This window comes from Orbicella faveolata, unplaced genomic scaffold (assembly GCF_042242905.1).
Source record: "Orbicella faveolata isolate gen_17 unplaced genomic scaffold, um_ofav_v1 contig_4, whole genome shotgun sequence".
Taxonomy (NCBI): Eukaryota; Metazoa; Cnidaria; class Anthozoa; order Scleractinia; family Merulinidae; genus Orbicella; species Orbicella faveolata.
In genome coordinates this window covers 3,015,725-3,025,577 of record NW_028301569.1, presented here as the reverse complement: position 1 = coordinate 3,025,577, position 9,853 = coordinate 3,015,725, and the positions used below count along the sequence as shown (strand labels likewise).

At 38.3% G+C, this 9,853-nt stretch overlaps 1 pseudogene; it reads right to left on the bottom strand.

Annotated features, from left to right (window-relative positions):
• Positions 1-3,386: 3,386 nt before the first annotated feature.
• Positions 3,387-9,004, bottom strand: LOC149100944 (DELTA-actitoxin-Afr1c-like; annotated as a pseudogene).
• Positions 9,005-9,853: the final 849 nt, after the last annotated feature.

Genomic DNA, 9,853 nt, shown 5'->3' with positions numbered 1-9,853 from the left:
CTCTCAGCTGGTTGACTTTACCATTTTTAAAGTTCAAGTGCATTTCAAAACTACCCATCGCACCGTAGCCGAGAAAAATCGAGGAATAAAGAACTGAAATAGACTTGTCGCAGAAGGCGCTCTTCGCAAAATGAGTTCAACGCGGAGAAGGACTGGCACTACAATAGCCAACAACTGAACGACTGTTGCGGGTTTCCTGTTTTCCGGTTCCCAGGCAAACCGGAAGTATTGTAACTTGTCTATTCAAGGAACGCTTTATCAGAAAATCGAGGCTGAAATTTGCGAAACTTTTAGAATATTTTGAGAATATGCCTGAGGCCGAGATTGTGAACAGAATTTTAATTTTGTGTATTGAAAATTTGCAAATACAGTACAGTTATATGTTTTTAACTAAACCGTAAAAATTCGTCCTTCCGTAGCCAAAAAAGGCAATAAAAACAGCACTAGCAGTATGTCCGATACTAATATCATTTCTGCAAGAAGTTATATGTACCATATGAGGCTTAAGGTCATTCCCCAGTATTGCATTGCGCATCCTTACTGCGCATAATTTATGGCGACATTAGCGAGCGTTCGTGCACGCGCATATTGAAAACATGGCGGATTTGCCTTGATATTGCGTTCTGTCAGTTGAAAAATGGCTATAGCTAACTAACGAGCTCAGGCACCCCAAAATTTTTTCCAGTCATTTTAATCAACTAATCATTAGCTTTGCGTGAGAAAAGACTTCTGATTTCTATGTTTGAAAATTGAATAAATAAGAAAAATAGCAGCTGCATTGTAGTCTTTTTTAGTTTGCAGTTTGATAGCCGTGGCAAGCAATTTGGTTCCAATATTTTAACAAGGATTCAGTTGTCTGTTAAAATCAAACTGTAGTTTGTAGACTGTAGTTTGAGACGTGTTTTTACGAGTCTGGGCTCACAAAGAGTTTACAATAACTTGGAATCGTTCTTGTAATAAGCATTAAATAACGCTAAAATGGAGCATGGGCACCCCCTTTTTTATTTGATAATTTAAGTTCTCATATGAAAAATATTCATTGGACAAAGTTTGGACAGCACGAAAGAAGCGCGAGAGTTGCTCGAGGCGATAGTCGAGAGCAACTCTGGCTTCACTCTAGCTTCTTCGCTTTATATCTGAGTCCGTGATTTATACCGAGTCCGTAATGCTTAGTCCGTGTTTTATACTTAAGTCCCGAAAGTCCGTGTTTTATACCCAGTCCGCAGTCCGCAGTCCGCAGTCCGCAGTCCGCAGTCCGCAGTTGATATTTTATACTGACCGTGTAAATCCTGTTCCGTCGGTATGCGAGATGACGCGCTTTTATTACCAAAACTAGGGCAATTATTCTGTTTACGAACACGACTTTGAATCGTCTTGGCTTTGTGAGAACAGCTACAAGGCATTTTCACTTTCGAAACATTAAAATGGAGGACACGTTGGTGTACCAAAGCAATCCTGTGGGAGTTGAGCTCTTCCTATGTAAACACTTTCGTTGGGTCAGATGTTACATAATTTGTGCACAGAAATGTAGGCCAGCGAAATGAAACTACAAATTTCCTCCTTTGATTTATACAGCAGAAAGCAGCGCTGGTTTTGGTCGAATTAAGAAGAGAGAAGGGTAAACAACACGCAGCCAAACTACAGCTTTCTGTTCGCACGAAAAGTCGTACACATTTCGCGAAGACAAGGTTTTTAAATTCCATTAACCCTGACTTCGAACTTTAAATAACCAATTTATCCGCTACAGTCCTCAATAAGCTGCCTCGACAATCGAAAGTCCGTAACATTGTACAACACTCCAAAGAAGTCATTAAAAACTTTGCAAACAAATTGAGCCTCCTGAAGAAATCCAAGTTTCTACCCAGTCATGTGTGCGAGTCACTTTACGTAAAGGTTATCCAGCCATCCATTACGTACGCGATGCCCGTCTGGGGCGGGGTTAATCAGACAGAGTTATTTAAAACATTGGAAAGACAACATTGCCGTGCTGCTAGAATTATTTTTGGCTTTCCACCGGACATGCCAACAGTTGACGTTTTAGCTACCGTTAAGTGGAACACTTTAACATATATGTATAAACGTTCTTTAATTAAACTTTTTTTCAAGGGTTATCATGGCATGCTCCCTAGCACTTTGGCTGAAGAGTGGATTATCCACGGCGACAGACCTTCTTCACGACTGAAGCATGGACTGATAGTACCGAGTTTTGCCTCCAAATACGTTAAAAACTCCATTTCCTATAAAGGGGCTGTCCTCTGGAACGCTAATAGATCGATACTAGAGAGCACAGACCTGAAATCTTTTTTGAAGAATGTTGTTAATTATAACACTTTTAAGGAATTTAATTTTAATGTTTTAGCCCCACAAATGATTAACAAAAGATCGGAGACTTTTATTTATTTTTAATTATTGATCTCATTCGTTGTTATCAAAATTATATTTTTTATAAGAATTACTTAATTCTTGTATTAATTTTTTATTAACTGTATTAATTATTTATCTATTAATTGTAGTTATTTTATGTATCTTATTAGTACACGACCCCACAAGCTTGTTAGCTTTGACGTCTTTTATCGTGTATAAATAAAGGTTGTATGTAAGAAAGCACATGGACGAACATGGTGATGACGTCATTCGCTCCTGAATAATTTGTTTGGGGGCGCCAAATTGGTGTCCATAAAAAGATACAGACACAAAAACTCGAATTTTGCCGCATTACCCGATTAGAACTGCGTTCTCTCGAACGCAATAAAGCGATCCGCTCTAGCAAGAAATGTAACGGCGACAAGTGAGCATCCTTCCATGAGTAAAATATTTTCCCTTCAGTGTATCAGCATATTTTAAGGCGCTGCAAGAAGTCATTAGACTAAAACAATTGAGAAGCCCAAAGCCAATCGATGGAAAGTTGAAAGGAAACAAGAAGCTTCCACTTCAGTTGCAAACAAACAAACAAAAAAGACACATATTGGCTTAAGACTACGGATCAAAAAGTGTTTAAAAGGTTCTCGGCAAAGGAACTAAAGAAAGTCTCAGGGGTTGAAAGAAACCATAAATACTGGACTATAGTTTCAGTATCGATAAACAATGAAGTGTCACCCAGATTATCGGCCAAGGGAGGCTAAAAATATGCATATAAATTAGTTTGCACTTAGTTCAATGATTTTTTTCGGAAACATCGTCCACGGAGCCATTCTACTCGTGATAGTTTTCTTATTTAGCCCCGTGCTGCACAAACGTTTTGGTGAGAGTTTAAATTTCCTGCAAACTAGGTTTAGGGGTTAAAAAGGGAAAGCCATCAGCGTATTTAAGAGGAGCTTCCCTTACTAGATTATTAAGCTCCTCGATGTAAGTTCACTTGTGAAAAACAATGAAACAGTTTCTTTTCTACCACACATTTATTTGTCATTTCAACTCTTCAATACTAAGTCCCACAGATTTTTACTTAGAAGTCGTTCATACACTCGGTGAGTGGTTACCGTGCTAAACATTAGCCTCTAACTTAAGTTAGGACAGAATACAGATTGTTACTACTAAAATCGGTTATGCGAGCAAGTTGTACAAGCATGCTTGGTTTACATGCCAGTTGCTCATTCTTTAAGGACACGAATCTCCAAGGTAGCTTTACCAGAGTTGGACATAGAGCCACGAAATTTCAGACCAGAACCGAGGGATCTCTCATGCCAACCACTTGCCTTGAAGGGGTTTGCGTCATAATACAAAATCATAGTACTGATCATAGTTGGCCCTTTTGTTTCCAGGGTACAGCTTAGCATTCCACCAATTCTGGTAAAAGTTATAATCAAACGGAACAGAAAACACTACAGCAAGTGTTTTGTCGATGCGTGGAATGTAGTAGGCCACGACTCCGACAACTCCCGTTGCAGCCTCGTCCAGACGTCTTGCGAGGTCCGTAAACTACGGCATACTCTGTGGAAAATAAAGGAAAACAACAAAAGAAACAGACAATCAATTAACAATTATTGAACTTGGTTATCGCAAAATATCTTGATTTGCCAGTAACCAGCAGATGAATTATTTGCCAAAGCCGATGGTTGAGGCAAATAATTGATCCGTGAGACACTGAAAAATCACGATATTTTGCGACAACCGAGGTTAACAATTGCTTTATCATTCAATGACCAAGTTTCTTTTCATATTATTTTAAAGCACTCTCCGACAACTCAAGGAAGCGATCCGTCATTTTTCACAAGGAAGCAGGGTTACAATTACGCATGAGCAGAATATTATTTGCAGCAAAACACGTTTAGACGGTACTAGGCGTAACAGACTATCATTTGTAAACAGTTATTTATGGGTAAGGTGGGGGGCTCTCAGCCTATGAAAAGAAAGAAAAAATGCATCGAATGATAAATATTTTTATTGGATACGAAAACCAGTAGGAATATTTGTCTCTCGGAACAAATAGACTTTAAACTTTGGACTTCAAGAAAGTATAACCCTAGAGAAGATATCTGTGCATGCCTTCTGCAAGCGTACACATAGATTTGAAATTTCGCAGTGTTAGAATAGATGTTACACATTTCAAGTCAAAATCACGACACAACGTTTCAGTTTAGAAAACATGCTTTTCATTGTCAATTCAACGGCGTTTAGAACTTTGTAATTATGAATACTGAAACTCAAACGTCGTGTCTTGCTTTTGAAATGTTTATCACATGTTTAAATATAAAATTAATATTAAGACCTCTCAACGAAAAACACTGTACTGAGTAATTTGTTTTTGGTCTGCGCTTTATTGACAACGGTTTAATTTTCTTCTTACTTATGAATCTCGGCTCTTTTTAAAAGAGGCCAATTCTGAAAAATAGGGATGTCACTTGGACAATCATATCACAAAACAAGCATGGCGTAAAAAGGCGAAGGGTATTTGTGCAAGAATCTTATCAGAAAAACAAATTGTTGTCTAACAAGGTGTAACAATCAAGTTGGTCATATTGTGTTGGTCAAGTTCAAGCATGATTAGTACTGTGCTAGCGAGCCTCATGTAAATACTGAATTCACTTTTACCATTATCAACAGAATAAGGCAAGTTTTCATCAGTGCCAGAAAAGAAGTAGGTAGAACCTTGCTGCCAACCAAGTCCACTTTGGTTCTCAACACCAACGGCGCATTTGCGGTTTACGTTAGCGAGAACATTTAGGAGGTCTTGTAGAGGGCCGACTGTAAGGTCGACACATTTAATAACAGTTCCTGCACAAATAAATAAGCCAGTTAGTGGGATGTTAATAAAACCTTGTAAAGTTTTTATCAACCGAAATCTAGTTAAAACGTTACCAGAAGTCGTACCGATCTAGGGAAGCAGATAAAAGACTTGATAAAAGCAAAATCAAGGCGAAAAAAAAACTTGTTTCTAGCGAGTCCACATTAAGTTATCCGGTGGTTAAGTGTGAAGAAAACAAACTATTCTATCTACTGAATATTGGTGATTTATCAGGAGGATAGCGTTATCTACCTTTCGAGAAACCCGTGCCTGGCCCTTTCTCTGTCGCGCAACGTTACGCTCTCTCGTTACGCTCTCTCCCGAGAGCGTAGCGTTGCGTGAGAGAGAGGGCCATAACTACTCTAGTTACTCGTGTTAATGAGAAACTAGCCGGGGAGGTTATATTGGTATGTGCCGCTGTGTAAGGTAAGGTTTGCAAGCAATTTAGTCAGGGATAGCGTAAAGAAATCAGACAGTTTTGCTCTAGAATAGGATATAATGTCCCAAACAAGTGGCCAGGGTTTGAATAATTTAGTGTAGAGCAGGGTTCTTTACCCGGGGTTTCATAATAGAATATGAAACTCGAAAGTATATTGGCTCATTTAAAGCATGTTGGAGTACGATAGTGACAAAGTTTCTGCATGGAAAATAGCTACTCTGGTATAGAGTAGGGGCTTAAGGTGCCTTGTCTGATCATGGTCTGGTATAGGATAAGGGTTTCAGTGCTCCATGGGCACACCCCTACCCAATGACTTACAGAGTACCTACCCTGGGCAAACTAGCTAGCGTCAGACTACTTCCTAAACTATCAGTTCCTGATTTTCAGGAGTGGTGGCGAACCTTTACGATCTTTAGAGGACAAGTTCTGGAAAATTTTAACCCTTTTTCGTATAGTATTGTTCCGTGTGTATTCGTTTTTTCCGAGACCGATTCTAACTGGGGTTTATAACTATGGAAACAATTCATTTCATGTGTCCGTCTACTAACTACAATTACTAAAGATCATTTACCTTTGCGCTTGGACTTTTCGCTGTCTTGGTCTTCCAAGTCCTTCGGTCCCTGCAGTTTAGCTTCAGCGTTATGAAATCGTTTCAAAAAGACCTCCAGTTCCGATGTAGCAATCCAAAAGAAAAAAAAAAAAAACCCGTCATCTCATTCAGTTGGTTTTAATAACCTACCCAGTATTCCATGTAACCTACCCAGTATTCAATGTAACCTACCCATCATGTGCCACTGATTGTGTTGGCCACTGTATTTTCTATTCATGGTCAGGAGCATATGACATTCCATGTGACATGCTCCTGTCATGGTATAAAATAGTTATGCAACGCTCTCTAGTGGTACACCATGGAATAGTCCACTTATCACTTGTAATGTCTTGGTATACACACTCGCCTTAAGGTTCATGCGTGTACCGAGAAAATACAACGGACTCGTGGGATATTCCATGTTGTTATATAGACACGAGTGCTTTACTGGGAAATATACTCCTCGTAAAATTCATATCTTCTCGCCACCGTGTAATATCCTCTATGTATCTACTCGTAAGCGCTGCATAACTTGTACATGTATGCTGTCTTTAAAGTGGTAATGATTAAACACAACTGAGAAGCTAAATCTCACACGCTTTTAACATTCGATCACTTACTTTATTCATGTGCCCAACATTGTGAAAATTTATTTAAAAAAAAATCAAAAAAATCAAGTAATATTGTTCTTCTCAATGGGACATTAGCAACAGGAAAGAAAGTTATATTCGGTAAATAATTACTTACACTTTTCATACTTTCAAAGAAAGCATTTTTTGACCCAGCGGTAATCAGAAAAATTTATTAATAAAATCAAATAGCATGCTAATCTCCTATCCAACGACGTTAAAGCGCGGGAGATCTGGGTTAGAGTTAAATAGCGTGCAGTAAAGCAAGAATTGAATTGTTCAAGCGAAAAGTAAGATAATTTTGTCTACGGGGAAAAAAAATTATTTGACCTGGCGATTGGGAACCATTTAAGGAAAGTGGTCCAAGCCAGCATCTGCTAACAATGCTTCAGTTTCCCGCTTTGAAAAGAAAAAAAATGCCAAAATGTTAGAATAACAGTTAGCAATATTTTAAAACTATCTCTTGTCGCATTTTTATTTACACTTAATGCAATAATTTAACCTTTCAATGGCTTGAATATTCTGATTCTCATCTTATGGCGACAGCATAGTTGAATCAGTTTACAACGCACAATAAACATCAGCAACAACATGATGTGTTTACTTTATTTGTTGACTTTACATGTAGTTGTTTACTATATTTCTTTTTTTCTAATGAAGCGCGACAAATGTTTTTACCTTGCTTTTGGGCAGTTCTTTTGGTTCCTATGTGGAGAAAAAGATATCCAAGGACTTAGCGGCTATATTGTTTAGTGTCAAACCCATGCAAAGACGTTTTTCACCTTTTACAAAGTGTTAAAAATATAAATAAAATCCTTTCGCACGCAAATAAACTTAATGTATTTCAATGAAATTGTGGCAGTTTCAATTTTACTTTCTTGCTTAAGTCTTTACGTAAGCGCTGGTTTCAGCTAAATATCAGATTCTAACAAGCACCTCGATTTGTTGAAGTCAATGTTCACGCTCTTTCACATTTTTCATGCTCGTGTTAAAATTACAAGTTCATTCATGGCGTAAAACAGACCACAAATGCCATGGAAATTTCAAGAGAGACGCCATTTAGGGTTGCAAGCAGAGAGTTTGATTAAAGGCAATAACATAAGCCACTTCTTTATTTTACCTCTCCAGTTGGATTGTTTGCTCTGATCGCAAATCCAAAGGTAGTAGTAGTAACCGAAAGGATTAACGGCAAGGAGAAGATAAAACTGAGGTGGTCCATGTTCAACCTAGAAAACAATAATAAGAACACAGAACATTCATTACCAATGACAAGCAGTTCAACAGCCGAACGTTGCTTCAACGACGATTTCGGTTAATGTTGGAAATAAACTGATGCTCGTTAAAGATAGAAAATTACAAAAAACTGACTTACCGTTTTCCACGATATCAAGTTTGTCTCTTAAATTGCACTTAAATTCGTTGGTGAATGATCGAAACATCTTCGGGTCTTTCTCGAAAGTCTTCGGCAGTCTTCGTCAATCTTCGGAAATTTCCGGAAATATTCGGAACATTCGTGTGACCTTAGGACAAGTTTTAAAGAATCTTCGGAAACCTTCGGAAAATCGTCAAAAACGCCGCCACAGTATGTCTATATAATAAAAAGAACATTGCACGTTAGTTCGAGGATATGTAATATCCTCTATGTCTGTAATCACGTTTCCCTTTCCAGGTTTTGTTGCTGTTTTCGTATTTGTTGTACTTGTACAGAAATTTACGAAAAACGGCCATTGTACTGTCCAGGCCCGCAAATAATCCCGTCCCGCAAATGATCCCCAAATTGGACCGCAAATGATCCCGGGACCGGAACTGATTCCACCGCAAAAAGTTAAGAATGACGTGGACTCCATGAAGTCTATGGATGGATACAAGGTTTTTAATTAAAGATAAGTACCTCGAGCATAATAGCACCAATAAAAAAGGTTAAACAGACTGCGCAAAATACCTAATTGACATCTGTCGACTGCACAAATTTTTCGTTTGGGAATTACCCCGCTTAGAACTTTTCCCTGCACAGCTGTACAGTACTTATTATACCTGCGTCCTTGATAGGCACGGGCCTCCATGAAAGTGCTCAAGAGTTCTTCATGCGAGGTACCGCAGTGCTCTTTAGATAGATTTATTTGCATGCGTACTTGCGGAGCTGTCGCTAGTCCTGCTATTTTCTTTTTAATACATAAATAGTTTTCACTGTTACGCAATAAAAAATAAATCGAAAACCATCCAGTGAAAAAAGCTAAGAAATTGTGATGTTATAGAAGATGAAACTAAATAAGACACTTCTCTAAGTTTTATGCCTGTGCGTTTCCCTAAACTTCAGATATTCGTCGAAATGTTTCGCAGAAATTTACAGAGCCCGGTATGAAAACGCCAGGTTGGTGTACATCCGTGGTACACCAATATTCAATTATTCAATATTTACCAATGTACCCAGTTTACTTCTTAATTAAATATATAGTACGCGCTTAAAACAAATGGACCTTCATACCGATGTCACGCATTATAATCCATCGAATATTTTCGCTCGCGCGCGATTGGTCTAAACGCGTCACGTGAATGAATATGCGTCGGCTAAAACTTAGGATTCCGAGATATATTTCCCCAGTTTTCAAAACAGCGCGCTTTGCGAAAAATATTTCAAGGATAATAAACACAATAGCCTCCATTTGCCGCGAAAACGTGCTCGGATATTTGCCCCTGGACAATATTTGTTCCTCGAAGCTCACAGTTTTCCTCGAGCTGCGCTCTCTCGGAAAGCTGTTCTCATTAAAGCACTGAGTAGCGTTAAATTTCAGTTCGCAGATTACATAAATCTGGTAAATGACAAAAGAGAAATTGAACATTATATAACTCTTATGTCAAACAAACATCACACTGTTTTTAAAGAAGTGTTCTGGTTTCATTAATTAATGCATGCAGTACGTAATCACACATTTAATTTGGAAAGTGTAAGTTAGTTATTACAGTTTTTCCAAATA